A 21,214-nucleotide genomic window follows, 5' to 3' on the forward strand; every position below is an offset into this window, starting at 1 on the left:
CATTGAAGTGCCTCAGATCAACACGGTTCTTTCACGTTTCACTCTGCTGAATCCCTTGTCTAACCACACATTGAACTACCTTGAGTTTACTTTTAAACGGTGATGTTTAATATATTTTTAAGTATCTTTTCTCTTCTGCAAACCTTCCGCTTAATGCTCAGTTCTTTTCCATGTGCTTCCTCTGATTCGATTTAGCTGCTGAATACCTTTGTTTAATAAAAGCGGACAGTAAAAGGCAGCTGCGATTCAGGGAGCGTTTTCACCTGAAGGTCATCAAGTTCATTTACCCCCTCCTGACCACCAGCTCGAGGCTGTCAAACCTCTGTGTCTTTCTGAGGAAGAAATACTAAGTTGAAAGCTTCTCCTGCCCTCTCTGGTGTACTTAACAAACGACGGCTAAACTTCAAAGAAGAGCATAGAAGACCCACTGTTCCCGATCCCTCAGGTAACATCAATATCAGGTTGGTATCATGTTGTGCTGTGCAAATTGCCTCCTATGTGCCTGCATTATAACTCTGAATGTTTGACAAAAATGGAGCTTATACTTGGGTTGTAGCATCCAGTGATATTGGGAGTCATAGTATAAACATTATTTTACCATTTAATTGGGTACCTACATATCTAATAAGGTGTCTACCGAGTATGTTTATGTCCTTCTGCCGCTGTGGCCCATCTGCTTCAAGGTTCGGCGTGTTGTGCGTTCAGAGATGCTCTTCTATGTACCACTGTTGTCACACATGGTTATCTGAGTTACTGTCATCTTCCTGTCGGCTTGAACCACCCTGACCGTTCTCCTCTGACCTCTCTCAGTCACAAGCCATCTTCCCTCACAGAACCACTGCTCTCTGCATGTTGTCTTCTTGCACCACTCTCTGTAAACTCTGGAGACTGTTGCTCATGAAAATCCCAGGAGATCAGCAGTTTCTGAGACACTTAAACCACCCCGTCTGTCAACAACAATCATTCCACGGTCAAATGCACTTAGATCACATTTCTTCCCCAGTCTGATGTTTGGACGGAACAACAACTGAATCTCTTGACCAATGTCTGCACGCTTTTATGCACTGAGTTGCTGCCACATAATTGGCTGATCAGATATTCGCTTTAATGCAGCCACTGCAAGTATATTAAAAATATTTCACATAAACAAAGGATAAGAGTTAAGAGAATATTTGGTAGAGGTTTATTTTGTAGTTCGGTGCATTGTGTAATGATCTGATCAGTATAATCAGTATGCAAGAGAAGCTCTTCACTATTTCTCTGTACATGTGGCACAAATAACCAGTTCTAAATCCATTTCCACCTTGACTCAATGCCTCCTGCAGCACTTTTTCTTACGGATCTGGCAAAAGCACTAGCTTGTGGACAGTAAATTCTGCTGGAAGACTGGGTGCACCTAAGTGCCTGATTCCTCCTCAGCATTTTTCAAATTCATTTGAAACCTAGCTTCAGGTTTGTTTTCACCACCCTTGCAGACAGTGTGGTAGAGATTATGGAAACCTGTTCTGTGAACAATTTCCTTTTCATTAGCTCCTTCTATCTCCTTTAGTTCATTTTTTTCATCCTGTAGTTATAATGGGTGACTTCAATCTACATATAGATTGGGTGAACCAAATTGGTAAGGGTGCTGAAGAAGAGGATTTCTTGGAATGTATGCGGGATGGTTTTCTGAACCAACATGTCGAGGAACCAACTAGAGAGCAGGCCATTCTAGATTGGGTATTGAGCAATGAGGAAGGGTTAGTTAGCAATCTTGTCGTGCGAGGCCCTTTGGGTAAGAGTGACCATAATATGGTGGAATTCTTCATTAAGATGGAGAGTGACATAGTTAATTCAGAAACAAAGGTTCTGAGCTTAAAGAAGGGTAACTTTGAAGGTATGAGACATGAATTAGCTAAGATAGACTGGCAAATGATACTTAAAGGGTTGATGGTGGACATGCAGTGGCAAGCATTTAAAGATCGCATGGATGAACTGCAACAATTGTTCATCCCAGTTTGGCAAAAGAATAAACCAGGGAAGGTAGTGCACCCGTGGCTGACAAGGGAAATTAGGGATAGTATCAAGTCCAAAGAAGAAACATATAAATTAGCACAAAAAAACGGCACACCTGAGGACTGGGAGAAATTCAGAGAGCAGCAGAGGAGGACAAAGGGCTAAATTAGGAAAGGGAAAAAAGATTATGAGAGAAAGCTGGCAGGGAACATAAAAACTGACTGTAAAAGCTTTTATAGATACGTGAAAAGAAAAAGATTGGTCAAGACAAATGTAGGTCCTTTACAGTCAGAAACAGGTGAATTGATCATAGGGAACAAAGACATGGCAGACCAATTGAATAACTACTTTGGTTCTGTCTTCACTAAGGAGGACATAAATAATCTTCCAGAAATAGTAAGGGACCGAGGGTCTAGTGAGATGGAGGAACTGAGGGAAATACATGTTAGTAGGGAAGTAGTGTTAGGTAAATTGAAGGGATTAAAAGCAGATAAATCCCTAGGGCCAGATGGTCTGCATCCCAGAGTGCTTAAGGAAGTAGCCCAAGAAATAGTGGATGCATTAGTGATAATTTTTCAAAACTCCTTAGATTCTGGTTTAGTTCCTGAGGATTGGAGGGTAGCTAATGTAACCCCACTTTTTAAAAAAGGAGGGAGAGAGAAACCGGGGAATTATAGACCGGTTTGTCTGACATCGGTGGTGGGGAAAATGCTAGAGTTGGTTATCAAAGATGTGATAACAGCACATTTGGAAAGAGGAGAAATCATCGGACAAAGTCAGCATGGATTTGTGAAAGGAAAATCATGTCTGACGAATCTTATAGAATTTTTTGAAGATGTAACTAGTAGAGTGGATAGGGGAGAGCCAGTGGATGTGGTATATTTAGATTTTCAGAAGGCTTTTGACAAGGTCCCGCACAGGAGATTAGTGTGCAAACTTAAAGCACATGGTATTGAGGGTATGGTATTGATGTGGATAGAGAATTGGTTGGCAGACAGGAAGCAAAGAGTGGGAGTAAACGGGACCTTTTCAGAATGGCAAGCAGTGACTAGTGGGGTACCGCAAGGCTCAGTGCTGGGACCCCAGTTGTTTACAATATATATTAATGATTTAGACGAGGGAATTAAATGCAGCATCTCCAAGTCTGCAGATGACACAAAGCGGTGTTAGCTGTGAGGAGGATGGTAAGAGAATGCAGGGTTACTTGGATAGGTTAGGTGAGTGGGCAAATTCATGGCAGATGCGATTTAATGTGGATAAATGTGAGGTTATCCACTTTGGTTGCAGGAAGAGGAAAACAGATTACTATCTGAATGGTGGCCGATTAGGAAAAGGGGAGGTGCAATAAGACCTGGGTGTCATTGTACACCAGTCATTGAAGGTGGGCATGCAGGTACAGCAGGCGGTGAAAAAGGCAAATGGTATGTTGGCATTCATAGCAAAAGGATTTGAGTACAGGAGCAGGGAGGTTCTACTGCAGTTGTACAAGGCCTTGGTGAGACCGCACCTAGAGTATTGTGTGCAGTTTTGGTCCCCTACTCTGAGGAAAGGCATTCTTGCCATAGAAGGAGAACAAAGAAGGTTCACCAGATTGATTCCTGGGATGGCAGGACTTTCATATGAAGAAAGACTGGATCGACTAGGCTTATACTCACTGGAATTTAGAAGATTGAGGGGGGGATCTTATTGAAACGTATAAAATTCTAAAGGGATTGGACAGGCTAGATGCAGGAAGATTGTTTCCGATGTTGGGGAAGTCCAGAACGAGGGGTCACAGTCTAAGGATAAAGGGGAAGCCGTTTAGGACCGAGATGAGGAAAAACTTCTTCACACAGAGAGTGGTGAATCTGTGGAACTCTCTGCCACAGGACACAGTCGAGGCCGGTTCATTGGCTATATTTAAGAGGAAGTTAGATATGGCCCTTGTGGCTAAAGGGATCAGGGGGTATGGAGAGAAAGCAGGTACAGGGTTTTGAGTTGGATGATCAGCCATGATCATACTGAATGGCGGTGCAGGCTTGAAAGGGCCGAATGGCCTACTCCTGCACCTATTTTCTATGTTTCTATGTTTACCACTCACTACCTATTACCAACACCCTGCCTCAGATGCAATTTCTCCTCAAGTACTTAGATCTAAAGGCACTGAGGCCAAAGTCCTTGAGTTCTCACATAATGGCTTAAAGGCTGCAGCATCCAGCATTTAAAATATCACACTCTTTGATTTCGTGGCTCAGACACCTAATAATAAGCAAACAATAACTTGAAGAAAAGATTGTTACTTAATTATCCTAAAATGGTTAAATCAGTTTAGTGCGTGTGTTCCTTCTGGCCTTCTCTGTCTGTGATGAAATTCCCTGCAAGTGGCCTGCTGTGCATTTGTAACCGGAGCTGACTGGGACGTCCAGGGAAATACAGTTCAGTTCTTCAGGCAACATGTGCAACCCATCTGTGGCTTCACAGTATCCGGCATACCTGAACAGATGCTACACGCTATTTTACCACTTTAACCACTTCAAGATGGGAATTTCGTCAGGAAAGATGACATCAGCCGAAACATATTCAGAGGTAACTGAGAAGAAGGAACAGAAGTCAGGAGCTGGTCTTTATTCTTTGGAACATTTGTTTGTACATCTTTGTGTGTATGTGCATGTGTGTGTTTTTATGATCAATTGTTGCTGATAAGGTGATAGTGTTTCAAAGGCAGTTCAGCAACTGGTCTCAAAGCCACTAGGCTTTGCTGCAACGACACCCATAGGACCATAAGATATAGGAGTAGAATTAGGCCATTTGGCCCATCAGGTCTGCTCTGCCATTTCATCATGCTGATCCATTTCCCTCAATCTTCTGCCTTCTTCCCATAACCCTTCATGCTCTGACTAATCAAGAATCTATCAACTTCGATCTTAAATATACCCAATGACTTGGCCTCCACAGCTACCTGTGAAAACGAATTCCACAGACTCACTACTCTCTAGCTAAAGAAATACCTCCTCACCTCCATTCTAAGTTGACGTCCCTCTATTCTCAGGCTGTGTCCACTATTGGGAACATCCTCGCGGCATCCACTCTATCAAGGCCTTTCAATATTCAATAGGTTTGAATGAGATTCCCCCTCATTCTTCTGAATTCCAGTGAGTACAGGCCCAGAGGCATCAAAAGCACCTCATATGACATACCTTTCAATCCCAGAATAATTTTCGTAAACCTCCTTTGAATCCTCTCCAGTTTCAGCACATCCTTTTTAAGATATAGAGCCGCAAGCAGCTCATAATACTCCAAATACTCCTTGCCAGTGTTTTATAAAGTCTCAATATCACATCCTTACCTTTATAGTCTAGTCCTCTCAAAATGAATACTAACATTACATTTACCTTCCTCACAACCCATTCAAACTGCAAATTAACCTTTAAGGAATCTTGCACAAGGACTCCCAAGTCCCCTTTCACCTCAGATTTTTGAATTTTCTCTCCATTTAGAAAATAATCTAGACTTTTATTTCTTCTGCCGAAGTGCAAGACCGTACACTTCCCTACACAGTCTTCTGCCACTTCTTTGCCCATTCTCCTAATCAGTCTCCTTCTGCAGGCTTCTGTTTCCTCAACACTACCTGCTCTTCCACCTATCTTTGTATTATCTGCAAACTTGGCCGCAAAGCCTTCAATTTGCTTGAGGCATTGATCGTGTGGATAGCCAGAGGCTTCTTCCCAGGGCTGAAATGGCTAACATGAGGAGGAATAGTTTTAAAGTGCTTGGAAGTAGGTACAGAGGAGGCGTCAGAGTTAAGTTTTTTTCACAGACAGTAGTGGGTGTGTGGAATACACTGCAAGCAACAGTGGTAGAGGCAGATAGAGCGGGGTGTTTTAAGAGTCTCTTAGATAGATACATGGAGCTTATAAAAATAGAGGGCTATGTGGAAGGGAAATTCTAAGCAGTTTCTAGAGCAGGTTACATGGTTGGCATGACATTGTGGGCCAAAGGGCCTGTAATGTGCTGTTGACGTCTATGCTTCTTTGATTCTATGATTCAATTCCATCGTCCAAATTATTGACATATAATATCAAAAGAAGTGGTCCCAACACAGACCCCTGTAGAACATCTCTAGTCACTGACAGCCAATCAGAAATGATCCATTTATTCCCACTCTTTCCTTCCTGCCAATCAGCCAATGCTCTATCCATGCTAGCATCTTTCCTGTAATACCATAAGCTCTTAACCTGTTAAGCAGCATCATATGTGACACCTTGTCAAAGGCCTTCTGAAAATCCAAGTACACAACATCCAACAGATTTTTCAGGCAAGATTTTCCCTTAAGGAAGCCATGCTGACTTGGAGACGATGTCTACACAATGAAGGTAGTGTCAATTTCAGCGGCTAAAACAGAGCATGCAATGAGAATGGGGTGATGTTGTGAGTTAGCACAGCATCCTTTCAATGTGGAGGCTGGGTTCAAATCCAGCCAAAAGCATTAGGATAAAAGCCTCCTCTCTCCTGGAATCCCATGTGTATTGAATCTAGCCACAGACTCAACACAAGGCTACAGTAAAAATCCATGCTCAAGTTGGCATTCAATGGCCTATCACTCCCAAAGAAACCACAGTGAAGGCCAGTGGAGGAAATGAAAAATGAAAATGGAAAAATCCGTATTGGGTCAGAGAAAAACACGAAGAGGCTGAAGTGGAGGAGGGGTTTGCCTGACATCTCCTGATGTGTACTGTGCAAGAAATGAGTGTTTGTCATGGGTTCAGAGATGAAAATGGCCACAGCAACAGCATTCCTCAGCTTGGCAAATATTTCTAACGGATACCATTTGTCGATGTCTGTGGACTTATGTTCGCAGTATTTGATATTTGTGGTTCACTGTACACGCACAAAACTGCAATTGCCAAGTTAAGCGGTATAAGGTTGTAGCAGTTTGCTTTTCTCCTGTATATTTAACATGCACATAAACAAAATGTACTCAGAAACTGAAAGAGAAGCAACGATAGGAGTCAAGACCAAGAAGGAATAGTCCTGCAGGGATTAATGAAAAACATAGAAAGTGTTGAGAACATTCAACTAATCAAACAGTATCATAATCAGAATCAGGTTTATTATCACTGGCATGTGTCGTGAAATTTGTTAACTTAGCAGCAGCAGTTCAATGCGATACATAGATTAGAAGAAAAATAATAATAAAAAAGTAAATCAATTACAGTGTACATATATTGAGTAGATTAAAATTCATGCAAAAAACCAGAAATAATATATATTAAAAAAGTGAGGTAGTGTTCACGGGTTCAATGTCCATTTAGGAATCAGATGGCGGTGGGGAAGAAGCTGTTCCTGAATTGCTAAGTGTGTGCTTTCAGGCTTCTGTACCTCTTATCTGATGGTAACAGAGAGAAAAGGACATGTCTTGGGTGCTGGAGGTCCTTAATAATGGACACTACCTTGAAGATGTCCTGGGTAGTTTGTAGGTTTGTACCCAGGATGGAACCGACTAAATTTACAATCCACTGCAGCTTCTTTTGGTCCTGTGCAGTAGCCCCACCCCCCACCCCCATACCAATCAGTGATGCAGCCTGCCAGAATGCTCTCCACAATATATCTACAGAAGTTTTTGAGTACATTTGTTGACATACCAAATCTCTTCTAATAAAGTATAGTCGCTGTCTTACCTTCTTTATAACTGCATCGATATTTTGGTACCAGGTTAGATCCTCAGAGATCATGACACCCAGGAACTTGAAGCTGCTCACTCTCTCCACTTCTGATCCCTCTATGAGGATTGGTGTGTGTTCCTTCATCTTACCCTTCCAGAAGTCCACAATCAGCTCTTTGGTCTTACTGATGTTGAGTGAAAGGTGGATGCTGCAACACCATGCCACTAGTTAGCATATCTCGCTCCTGTGTGCACTCTCGTCGCCACCTGAGATGAGAGTATCTGTAAGAGAGCTCCAAGGCTTTTCATCAGAACCCATCAGAAAACACGAGGACACAAGAGACTGCTGATGCTGGGTCTGGAGCAACAGATAATCTGCTGGAAAGCAGATTGTGCAGCATCAGAGGGAGGAAAGGAATTGCTGACATTTCCAGTCAAAACCCTCACTCAAGAAGTGTGCAGAGAAAATATATGTTAATTTAATGCATTTTTTTATTGCAAGACAGCGCGGAATAGGCCATTCTGGCTGTCGAGCCGTGCTGGACCGTTTTAACAATAACCTAATCATGGAACAATTTACAATGACCAGTTCACCTACCGATCACTATGTAATTGGACTGTGGGAGGAAACTGGAGCACCCAGTGGAACCCCATGCAGTCACGGGAAGAACGTACAAACTACTTACAGGCAGTGGCGGGAATTGAACCGCAGTCGCTGATACTGTAAATCTTTGTGCTAACCACCATGCTACCAAGACACCCTTATTGTGTTTTATTGTGTGTTTTGTGCTCTGAATGCTAATATGTTTTTTTCTGATTCTCCATCAGATCCAGTTGTCTCTTTTTCTCCAAGTTTGTTCACTTTTACACTTGTGCACTGACGAATGACAATAAACAATCTTGACTCTTGAAAATTTATAAGAATGTTACTGAAGCTTGAGGACATGAGTTAGAGGGAAAGATTGAACAGGTTATGATGTTATTCCTTGTTCAGTATGAGAACGAGGGGAGATTTGATAAAGGTATTTAAAATTATGAGGGGTATGGATAGGGTAAAAGGTGAAACGTTTGAGAGAAACATGAGGGGTAGCTTTTCTACTCAGAGGGTATGCAAGTGTGGAACAAGCTGCCAGTGGAACTGTTGGTGCGGGTTAAAATGCAATATTTAAGAGAAGTTTGGATGACCCTATGACTAAGTTCTCACCTCAGTATGGAGCAGATGACCAAGAGACTCAGAAGCACAGAAAAACATAGAAAGCCTACAACATAATACAGGACCTTACCCATAGCCCTCTATTTTTCTAAGGTCCATGTACCTGTCCAGGATTCTCTTAAAAGACCCTATGGTATCCGCCTCCACCACCGTCGCTGGCAGCGCACACACCACTCTCTGTGTAAAAAACTGACCCCTGACATCTCCTCTGTATCTACTTCCAAGTACCTTAAAACTGTGCCCTCTCGTGCTAGCACTTACAGTCCTGGGACAAAGCCTCTGACTATCCACATGATCACTGCCTCTCATCATCTGATACATTTCTTTCAGGTCACCTCTCATCCTCCATCACGCCAAGGAAAAACGGCCGAGTTCACTCAACCTATTCTCCTAAGGCATGTTCCCCAATCCAGGCAACATCCTTGTAAATCTCCTCCGCACCCTTTCTAAGGTTTCCACATCCTTCCTTTACTGAGGCGACCAGAACTGAGCACAGTACTCCAAGTGGGGTCTGACCAGGTCCTATATAGCAGCAACATTACCTCATTAAACTCAGTCTCATGATTGATGAAGTCCAATGCACTGTATGCTTTCTTAGCCAAGACTCAACCTGCACAGCAGCTTTGAGTGTCCTATGGACTCGGACCCCAAGATCCCTCTGATCCTCCACACTGTCAAGAGTCCTACCATTAATACCATATTCTGCCATCATATCTGACCTACTAAAATGAACCACCTCACACTCCAACTGCCACTTCTCAGCCCAGATTTGCATCCTATCAGTGTCCTGCTGTAACCTCTGACAGCCCTCTACACTATTCACAATATTTCCAACATTTGTGTCATCAGCAAAGTTACTAACCCATCCCTCCACTTCCTCATCCAAGTCATTTATAAAAATCATGAAGAGTAAGTGTCCCAGAACAGATCCCTCAGGCACACCACTGGATACCGACCTCCATGCTAAATATGATCCATCTACGGCCATTCTTTGCCTTCTGTGGCAAGCCAGTTCTGGATCCACAAAGCAATGTTCCCTTGGATCCCATGCCTACTTACTTTCTCAATAAGCCTTGCATGGGGTACCTTGTCAAATGCCTTGCTGAAATCCATATACACAACATCTACTGCTCTACCTTCATCAATGAGTTTAGTTACATCTGCAAAAATTGCAATCAGGCTTGTACAGCACAACTTGCCCTTCACAAAGCCATGCTGACTATTCCTAATCATATTATGGATCTCCAAATGTTCATAAATCCTGCCCTTCAGGATCTTCTCCATCAACTTACCAACTACTGAAGTAAGACTCACTGGTCTATAATTTTCTAGGCTATCTCTACTCCCTTTCTTGAATAATGGAACAACATCCACAACCCTCCAATCATCTGGAACCTCTCCTGTCCCCATTGATGATGCAAAGATCATTGCCAGAGGCTCAGCAATCTCCTCCCTCGCTTCCCACAGTAGCCTGGAGTACATCTCGTTTGGTCCCCGTGATTTATCTAACTTGATGCTTTCCAAAAGCTCCAGCACATCCTCTTTCATAATATCTGCATGCTCAAGCTTTTCAATCCACTGTAAGTCATCCCTACAATTGCCAAGATCCTTTTCCATTGTGAATACTGAAGCAAAGTACTCATTAAATATCTCTGCTATCTCTTCTGGTTCCATATACGCTTTTCCACTGTCGCTCTTGATTGGTCCTATTCTCTCATGTCTTATCCTCTTGTTCTTCACATACTTGTAGAAGACCTTGGGGTTTTTCTTAATCCTGCCCACCAAGGCCTTCTCATGGCCCTTTCTGGCTCTCCAAATTTCTTTCTTAATCTCCTTCCTGCTAGCCTTATAATCTTCTCGATCTCTATCATTACCTAGATTTTTGAACCTTTCATAAGTTTTTCTTTTCTTCTTGACTAGATTTACAACAGCCTTTGTACACCAGGGTCCCTGTACTCTACCATCCTTTCCCTTTCTTATTAGAATGTATCTATGCAGAACTCTATGCAAATATCCCCTGAACATTTGCCACATTTCTTCAGTACATTTCCCTGAGAACACCTATTCCCAATTTATGCTTCCAAGTTCCTGCCTGATAGCCTCATATTTTCCCTTACTCCAATTAAACACTTTCCTAATTTGTCTGTTCCTATCCCTCTCCAATGCTATGGTAAAGGAGATAGAATTGTGATTACTATCTTCAAAATGCTCTCCCACTGAGAGATCTGACACCTGACCAGGTTCATTTCCCAATACCAGATCAATTACAGCCTCTCCTCTTGTAGGCTTATCTACATATTGTGTCAAGAAACCTTCTTGAACACACCTCATAAACTCCACTCCATCTGAACCCCTCGCTCTCAAGACATGCCAATCGATATTTGGGAAATTAAAATCTCCCACCACAACAACCCTGTTATTATTACACCTTTCTACCAGGGGTACAGAGCTAATTTTTTAGGTGCCACAACTTACAAAATGCTTGCCTTTTCCTATATCCTCTCTCTCTATATATATGTCACATCCAATTTGTGTACCTGCTCATTTCATGGACTGGGCAACTTCCTTGGCCCATTCATATAATGAGCAGGTACACAAATTGGGTGTGACATATGTAAATGCATAGGGCTTCTTATAATGTCAAGCACTAAACCAAGATGAAAGGAATATATGAATTCCAGAGCTCCACAGAAATACAGTGATAGTTAAGACATTAACAAGATTATAGCCCATCACTACATTTCAGTGTATAACTGGTACAATAAAACATATAATACTTAATTTAATAATATGACTAAGTATTGTATGGTTGCACTCACTGATGATCATAAATATAATTATCAAGCCAGTAAAAAAAAGACGGTAATCATGTATTTTACCAATTTAAAAATAATTACCTACTTACCAAATGCCACCAATGAGAAGTTTCAGAATAATTTCCACAAAGGGTCAGATGTCATATGTGTTCGGGATTCTGAAGCAGCTCTTGTACTGGTGTCATCTGCTGATCTGTGGTACCACATCCATGATTCCACTGAACTAGAGGAGGTCCGTGTAGCTTAACAAACGTAAGTGTTGATATGTGATTTATGAGAATTCCTGAGCGTGTTGTTATTATTAAGTTCATGTGACTGAATCCTCTCTCACACTCAGCAGTACCAATAGGAGTAACTCGTGAACAGCTCAGTAATGGGTGTAAATCTTGGGGAATGTGGCATCCACGATCCTCCACATAAGGCATTTATTACAGAGGAGGAAGAAAGCTTTAACCTCTTACAGAGAGATGATATTGTAGCTTCTCCATAATTAGGCGGTATTTCAGCAGGCCAGTTACCTTTATCAAGGACACACATTTCATTTAGCAGGATTTATACATACTTTGAGGTTTAGAAGTTTGAGAACCTTTCAAAGATGTTGCCATGAACATATGGTGCTGCAAATTGTTTATAGGACTACGAAGAAACTGTAGATAATTAATGGAGACTATTTTCTTGTTGCTTGTTAAGGTAATTTCTCCAAACTTCCCCTTTTCAACTGCCTCTTGAGCTTCTAGAGTTTTTGTACCAGGTTGCTCTTTCAGTCCATGCAGTGATCTTATGCTCCAGTTTGTCTGCATAGTAGTGCATTTCTGTAAACACTCTGACAGTAAACCAAGCTCATACAAGGTGTCATACTTTAGAGCTAAGTCCAATAGAAACTGTTCTGAAGAGAGTCTGTTGAACAGACCTTCATAGGTTTTTCTGTCACTCCCAAATCTTGTTTTATCTTTCATTGATTTTTCAAAATGAAAACACAGTGCTGAAATTGTTCAAAATGAGCTAGCTACCCACCTGGTGCCCAGAACACGGCCTATTTTGCAAATTTGTTGTTCTAGTTGAGGGGCACATTTAGACAGTTCCTTTTGATTTAGAGGTGATCTACTTGATGCACCATCAATAACTCTCTCTGAGACGTAAAGACGAGATACCGGCTTTTATTGACTGGAAGAAGGAACAAGCAGTGGTTGACCACCATACTACATCCTGGAGACAGAGAGGCCGGGCTCAGACCTCAATCGCCTTTATACCGGGGTCCGTGGGAGGAGCCACAGCAGCAGTCAGCAGGGGGGCGTGTCCAGACAGGTATATGTAGCTCACCACATTCACCCCCCCTTTGTTTTAAAAGAGAGTCCCCACGGGGCAAAGTTTCTTACAAGTATATTTACAGGTTAAGTCTATCAGGTGGTCAAATCAGTCGCTGCGATCTACGTAGCTCCGGCTGTGATTGCACAGGTGCCGGTGGTGATTGCACAGGTGCCAGTGGTGATGATTGCACAGGTGCCGGTGGTGGTGATTGCACAGGTGCCAGTGGTGGTGATTGCACCAGAGACGGAGGTTGTGCTGGTTCCGGCCTGACTGGAGGTATCAGCCCACTAGGAGTCAGTGATCCCTCACGCGTGTGCGAGACGCCCGGTATAGGAGTGTCGTGAGGAGTCTGTGTAGGGCTTGGTGTGCACGGTGTCACTTCGGGTACAGGGTTCATAGTTACCTTGGAGTGTTCGGGGTAGTGATCTGTTGCTCCTGCGGGCGCCAGGTCGCGGACGGAGACCGTGTCCTCCCGCCCATCAGGTAAGACCACGTAGGCATACTGGGGGTTCGCATGTAGAAGGTGAACCCTCTCGACCAGCGGGGAGTATTTATTACTCCTCACATGTTTCCAGAGCAGCACTGGCCCTGGGGACTTCAGCCAAGCTGGTAGGGTGGTCCCAGTAGCAGACTTCCTGGGAAAAGAGAACAGGCGCTCGTGAGGGGTGGCATTGGTGGACGTACATAACAGGGAGCGGATAGAGTGGAGTGCCTCAGGGAGGACCTCCTGCCATCAAGAGAGCGGCAACCCTTTTGACTTAAGGGCTAAAAGTGTGGCCTTCCACACTGTGGCATTCTCCCTCTCCACCTGTCCATTTCCCCGGGGATTATAATTCGTGGTCCAACTAGTAGCAATGCCCCTAGCTAGCAGGTACCGGCGCAGCTCGTCACTCATAAAGGAGGACCCTCTATCACTGTGGATATAGCAGGGATGTCCGAACAGAGTGAAGAGCTGGCGCAGGGCTTTTATGACGGACGTGGTAGTGGTGTCGGGGCAGGGGATGGCAAAGGGGAACCGTGAGTACTCGTCGTGCGGTGAACTACACTACTGTAAACAGAGTACAATTTGTCCATAAAATGATTGAAAATGATTTATTCCATGAACTTCTCTCACCGAATCACCTACCACAAGTTCTAATCTGTGATTAAGACAGTGCCAAATTATCATATCAGGGTAATCTTCCTTGAGAATTGTAGCAACACCAGATTTGACATCAAGCATTACGCTCGCCCCATCACTAGCAAATGCTGCAAGATTCTGTTTCAAGTAAGAGTCATCAAATCCATGGTTATTGAGACAGTTTAATAGATGCTTAGCAATAGTTGCAGCTTTCTGATCAGGCAGTTCAATTAGATATAAAAACATAAAATGGGGATCACCTTCCTTATCACTTTCACATTTCAAATAAACTATTAGGGCAGTCTTAATGCTTAGGCTTGTTGATTCATCAATGAGAACAGAAAATATGCCATTTATTTGCTTGATATGCTGGCAAATTTTCTTTTTCATATTAAAGGCTATGTGATCAATTATCTCTGTAGTACTAGTGCAGGAATGCAATCCAATTCCAATGTCAATACCATTTTTTTTAAGTTCCTATAAGCCAAAGTGATCAGGGTATGTTCTGTCATTCTGAGCTAAATAACAAGCAGAACGAAAAATTGAACAAGTTGCCTTTAAATGCAAAGCATTCATGGTGTCACATAATTTTCCAAGAGCATCTTCACTAGCTATATTTTCAATACTTAGAGCAGCAGTGTGAGCTTTTGATAGTTTGTGATCAACAATTTTTTTTTCTGAGAGACTTCAAGCATGTACTTCGATCGGCTCCATAATAGGATACTTGGTACACCTGCCATGCCAATTCTCCCGTGATCTTTAAGTTCTTGAGGCTGTAGTGCTTTACATAGCTAGCCAGCCATCCCTTACTAGCCTTAAACTTCCTCTCACTCTCCTCAACCCCCTCACAGTCGTGCTTATAGAGGCTAAGTGCTTTTTCACGCATAATTTTGCCATCAACAGGGATATGCTTCTGTGACATGTCCTCTAGCCACACACTTAATGCTTTCTCAGTCTTTGCAAGCACTTTATCACAAACCAGAGAGACCATTTTTCCCATTGTAGGGGGTCACATTAACACTTCCACGAATTTCAGCTTCTTTCTGCTTTATTGTGCGAATGCTCGATTCATTCTTATCGACCTTACGGCCCACTTTGGCAAGCGACATGCCACTTTTCAAAAGAGCTAAGATCTTTATTTTCTCAGCGAACAGTGCTCAAACAACAAGTGCTGGAGAGAGACTGAGGATCTGTGGAATGGTGGGAGGCTACTGCAGGGTATGCCGGGACAACGGGTCGAGCGAGGCGGAATTTCACAAAACAGTCACAGCTCCAGGATTTCACCAAAAACGATCAAATATCCTAATGCTGTTAGTGGTATTTTCCCCTCCAGCCACCAACCTTCTCTCCAAACCCCGCTTCCGTAAAGTTCCCTCTATTTAATATGCGGCCGCTGTTAAACTCCCCGCTTGTTTATTTTGACTTTTTTTTACAGAGGTGCCGGAACAGCACTCTGGTGAACTCCAGCAGCACTTCACCCTGCTTTCCAGAATCTGTCTCCCTATCTGCTCCTCAATGTCCCTGTTACTATTGGGTGGTCTATAAAAACATCCAGTAGATTTATTGGCCCCTTCCTATTCCTAACTTCCACTCACAGAGATTCTATAGACATTCCCTTCATGTCTTCCTCCTTTTCTGCAGCCATGACACTATCTCTGATCAACAGTGCCACACCCCCCCACCTCTTTTAACTCTCTCCCTATCCTTTCTGAAACATCTAAAGCCTGGCACACCAAGTAACCATTCCTGCCCCTGAGACATCCAAGTCTCTGTAATGGCCACAACATCATAGCTCCAAGTACTGATCCACACTCTAAGCTCATCTGCTTTGTTCATAATTGTGGTGAACTACATATACCTGTCTGGACATGCCCCCCCACCCCCACCCCGCTGACTGTTCCTGTGGCTCCTCCCACAGACCCCGGTATAAAGGCGATTGGAGCCACAGACCCTTCCTCAGTCTCCAGGATGTCGTGTGATGGTCACTTGCTGCTTGTACTTTCTTCCAGCCAATAAAAGCCTACCTTAACCCACGTCTCAGAGTTATTGATGGTGCATCAATAATATTCCTTGCTTTAAAGTAGACACATCTCAAACCATCGGTCTGAGCGCATCCCTTCTCAATCACTTGTGTTAATGCACAGAATTACTCAATATCATTAGTCCCTTTTCATAATGGGCCTGAAGTTAGAGTGCTCTGTTGACAGTGTATGAAAGAAAGACTTTGTATGTATTGCCACAGCAACCAAGGAAGGACACTTGAGAGCGCTCGAAGGGATCTTATAGGCACTATGTTCTGTCCATCCTGCCAGGCTCTCTTCTTGCTGCTCTAGATTTTGTTAAGAAAAAGAATCTCAGGGTGGTATGTGGTGACATGTATGTACTCTGATAATAAATTTTACTTTGAGCTGTGAACTACAATCAAGAAGGAAGTACATGAGCCTTAGGTCCCACACCACCAGGTTCAGGGACAGTTATCGCCATTCAACCATCAGGTTCTCAACCAGTGTGGATAACTTTGCTCACCTCAACACTGGACTGATTCTAGCAAACTACAGGCTCACTTTCAAGGACTCAACAACTCATGTTCTCAGTATGTTTTATGTTTTTCCCTGCACAATTTGCTTACCTGGTTGTCATGTTTTTGTTTATGTATAGCTTTATTTCTTTCTTTTCCTATAAAGAAAACAAATCTCAGTGTATATATGGTAACATGCACATACTGTACATTTGTTATAGATTTCAATTTGACTTTGAAACAGAGAAAGTGGTGAAGTCATGGAAGGAATTGAAAACAGAGGTAAGAATTTTAGATGCAAGCCATTGCACAATGTGAGCCAATTTTCCTTCATACCACCTCGTGTAGTTAAGTAAGGTATGATGTGTCTTGATGGCATGAAACCAGAAGCTTTTCTCGTTATCTCAGAACATGTGGTGATTATAAGCCAATAAACAAGTACAGGAGATGAGGGGCCTTGTTTGGGATGAACTGAGCATCTGAGGAAAATACAGCTCACGACTTTAGGGGCTACATGGTTGTGCAGCGGTTAGCATAATGTTTTATAGCACCAGTGGTTCCAGGTTTAATTCACGCTGTTTGTAAGGAGCTTGTTCATTTTCTCACAACAACACACACAAAATGCTGGTGGAACACAGCAGGCCAGGCAGCATCTATAGGGAGAAGCGCTGTCGACGTTTCGGGCCGAGACCCTTCGTCAGGACTAACCGAAAGGAAAGATAGCAAGAGATTTGAAAGTAGTGGGGGGAGGGGGAAATGCGAAATGATAGGAGAAGACCGGAGGGGGTGGGATGAAGCTAAGAGCTGAAAAGGTGATTGGCGAAAGTGATACAGAGCTGGAGAATGGAAAGGATCATGGGATGGCAGCTCTGTATCACTTTCGCCAATCACCTTTCCAGCTCTTAGCTTCATCCCACCCCCTCCGGTCTTCTCCTATCATTTCGCATTTCCCCCTCCCCCTACTACTTTCAAATCTCTTGCTATCTTTCCTTTCGGTTAGTCCTGACGAAGGGTCTCGGCCCGAAACGTCGACAGCGCTTCTCCCTATAGATGCTGCCTGGCCTGCTGTGTTCCACCAGCATTTTGTGTGTGTTGTTGTTTGAATTTCCAGCATCTGCAGATTTCCTCGTGTTTGTTCACTTTCTCCGTGACTTTGTGGGTTTCCTTGAAGTGTTCCGGTTTCCTCCCACATTCCAAAGAAGTGCAGGTTAAGATTAGCAAGTTGTGGGCATGCTATGTTGGTGCTGGAAGCATGGTGACACATGTGCATTGCCCCCAACACATCCTCGAACTGTGTTGCCCATTAATGCAAATTACACACTGTGGTGAACTACATATACCTGTCTGGACACGCCCCCCCCCCCCCCCCCCACTGACTGCTCCTGTGGCTCCTCCCACAGACCCCGGTATAAAGGCGATTGGAGGCACAGACCCTTCCTCAGTCTCCAGGATGTTGTGTGATGGTCACTTGCTGCTTGTGTTTTCTTCCAGCCAATAAAAGCCTACCTTAACCTACGTCTCAGAGTTATTGATGGTGCATCACACACTTCACTGTGTTTCGATGTACATGTGACAAATAAAACTCGTCTTTTTTTAAAAAGGGAGTGGCCAGGTCAGAGAAGAAAGAAACTCACTGAAAGCTATAACTATATTACTCAAATATTATATCAAACATTTTCATCATGGGGAGCCTTTCATTCTATGCACAGGAAGCCTCTTAATATCACGGCCTGCTAGAAACAAACTAACAAGTATTTTATCTCTATAAATGATTCCTCTATACACTGGTTCGATGATCCTATTCTTTAGTAGCCCCATCATCCTCCAGAAAACCAAAACAGACTAAGCAGGAGATTAAAGGTAGAGAAGCTGTTTTTAATTCAGCTTCAAGGAGATTCAACAGGTAAAAGACTTGGTGCTGTGCTATGAAATATCAGAAACATTTGAAAGCAATTTAACAAGCAATTATCATGTTCAGAGCAGATTAAACCTCAAGGATCTACTCAACAGTGAACAATTAGTCACAGGTGCTTTTGCTCACACCTTGCTGAACCCAACTTTAATGATTTCAGCAGCTGTTAACTGTGCCTTCAAAAGACTCACCACTCCGCATTCAAGAGTCAGACTGGAATTAAAGGTTTTATTTCCCCCAGTACCAATAAGGAGCTGGTAAACTCCAAGAATATCGCTTGTCCTCAGTCAGGATGATCTAATAATCCAATTATCTCCAAAGGAATAATAGAAGAATTGGCACTTATAAACACAAGAAATTCTGCAGATGGTGGAAATCCAGAGCAATATACACAAAATGCTGGAGGAACAGGCAACATCCACGGAGAGGAATAAACAGTTGACGTTGTGGGCCGAGACCCTTCTTCAGGAAATTTATTAAGTTGGCATTTATTAAGGGCTCAAGTCTTCACAAGCTCTAAGCAGTTCTAATGCAGCAGACAATTTGTGCGTGGGAAGATGCTACACACAAAATACATTATGTGATAAGAGGCAGAATTGAATATTGATAATTATTTATCAATGTTTCACCTGAAGATGATCTTTGCTGCCTTACTGGGAGGGGAAGCAAGGGTAGAGTAAAACAGGTCAATTGAAGTCCAAGTTTAAACTTGCTGTTGTCATTCTTCTGCTTAAGCCCATCACTCCTGCTAGGGCAAAGGCCACACCCAGCAGCTCACCAGAGCGACCTTCAAGTTTTCCTAGGTGTACCCTATCTTCTAGGCAAATGTCCTTCCTCTCCCAGGGATGTGATCTCAGAGCTTCTACTGGCATTTCTGCAGCTCTAGATTTTTATGGGATGGAGTTGCAAGATCCATGCCCAACTCTCCCCCTTTCCCAGCCAGACTTGCTACTGACAAGGCGGAGTTTTACTGTTGTCATACACAGGGTAAAAATATCATGAAATTTAACTTTCTGCAGCAGCAGTAGAGTACATGAGTGAGTACAAATCCCACCGAGATAGCTGGGAAAACATGTAAATTCAGGTAAACCAACAAGGTTTGGATTTTATGTTAAAATTCTACTCTGAATAACAGGAATCATGAGTCTACCAGGTTTAGTTTATATTGAACAAAACCCATCCAGTTGACTATTGTCTTTCAGAGAAGGAAAATTACAGACCACACCCAGACTGGTTTATGTGTGTTTTCCAGAAGAACAGTGCTGAACAGCCAATTTCACTTTCTCATTCCAGGCTTCTTGAGTCACTGGCCAATACTCCATGAAGGAATTTTTGGACCTGGAAACACCTTAATAAAGGACCAAAGATCAAAGATATAGAATCAACTTTATTTGCCATATTCTATCAGTGGCCACTTTAGTGGGTACAGAAGTGGATCCTGGTGTTGTCTTCTGCTGCTGTAGTCCATCCACTTCGAGGTTCAACGTGTTGTGCATTCAGAGATGCTCTTCAGCATATCACTGTTATCTGAATTACTGTTGCTATCCCATTACTTTGAACGAGTCTGGACACACTCCTCCAATCAGTCTTACCAACAAGGTGTTTCCCCCCACAGAACAGCCACTCACAGGATGCCTTTTGGTTTTCCCATTATTTTCTGTGAACCTTAGAGACAGTTATGCATGAAAATCCCAGGAGATCAGCAGCTTCTCCGATAGTCAAACCATCCCGTCTGGCACTAACAATCATTCCACGGTCCAAGTCACTTCAATCATATTTTGCCCCCTGAACAACAACTGACCCTCTTGACCATGTCTGCATGCTTCTATACATTGAGTTGCTGCCACATGATTGGCTGATTTGATGTTTGCAGATGTTCAGGTGTACCTAATAAAGTGGACATTATGTGTACACATTTACATGTATCAAGAACTTGCTCTGGTGTGTTGGTGCTACTTACAATAAGAAAGCAACATTAAACAATTACAAAGAATAAAAAAATATAAAAATAATGTTAGAAGTATGAAGATGGAATAAAATGCATATACTGCAAATTCATAAATACCAACATGTATTTCAAATGTAAACAGCATTACAATAAGTGTAGTGCAGTGGCAGGAGTAATAGATAGAGAGAGTGAGGGAGAGAAGTAACTAGAATGGTTCATCGGGTTAACTGCCCAGGGGGAAGAAACTTTTAAGATGGTGTGAGGTTTTCACTTCAATTACATTTTGAACCTGTCTTCTAACATTCATCAGCATGTACACATCAAAATCTATTCATTCCTCCCTTCTCTATTCCTCTTCATGCAAAAAAAAATTCTAATTTGACTTTCTTGGATCCAAAGTAGATAAGCTTGCATTTCTTGTCAATATTACTCACTGCATCCTAATAACCCAAGCTGCCAATTACTTTGCGAATTAAATAAAAAGCTGTATTCAATTAGCTTCGCCACAATCTCTTGTGCAGAACCTCATCAATTGTTTTAATCATCTAGTTTAGAGAGAAACAAAATCTCTTGATATACTACTATTTTGCTGTGTGCTTCAGTGATTGGTGTAATTGTGTATCACATTCTTGCAGTAATTTGATCACTCAAGTTGAGTATGGTGTTCTCCTAACAGGTTATTTCTTAGTGGACAATGCTGATGCATGATTTTGTTTTTGTGGGGAGCCATCACACAATCCTTG

At 42.7% G+C, this 21,214-nt stretch overlaps 1 long non-coding RNA gene across 2 annotated transcripts; it reads left to right on the forward strand.

Moving 5' to 3' along the window:
- Positions 1-49: 49 nt before the first annotated feature.
- LOC140740847 (uncharacterized) lies at positions 50-20,426 on the forward strand. Of its 2 annotated transcripts, none has more exons than XR_012101946.1 (3): positions 50-461; positions 16,833-16,893; positions 19,817-20,426. It is a non-coding gene; the product is annotated as an uncharacterized lncRNA (long non-coding RNA). The 2 variants fall into 2 exon arrangements; XR_012101947.1 differs by having other exon boundaries at positions 50-445.
- The last annotated feature ends 788 nt before the right edge of the window (positions 20,427-21,214 follow it).

The sequence above is a fragment of the Hemitrygon akajei genome, chromosome 17 (genome assembly GCF_048418815.1).
Source record: "Hemitrygon akajei chromosome 17, sHemAka1.3, whole genome shotgun sequence".
Taxonomy (NCBI): domain Eukaryota; kingdom Metazoa; phylum Chordata; class Chondrichthyes; order Myliobatiformes; family Dasyatidae; genus Hemitrygon; species Hemitrygon akajei.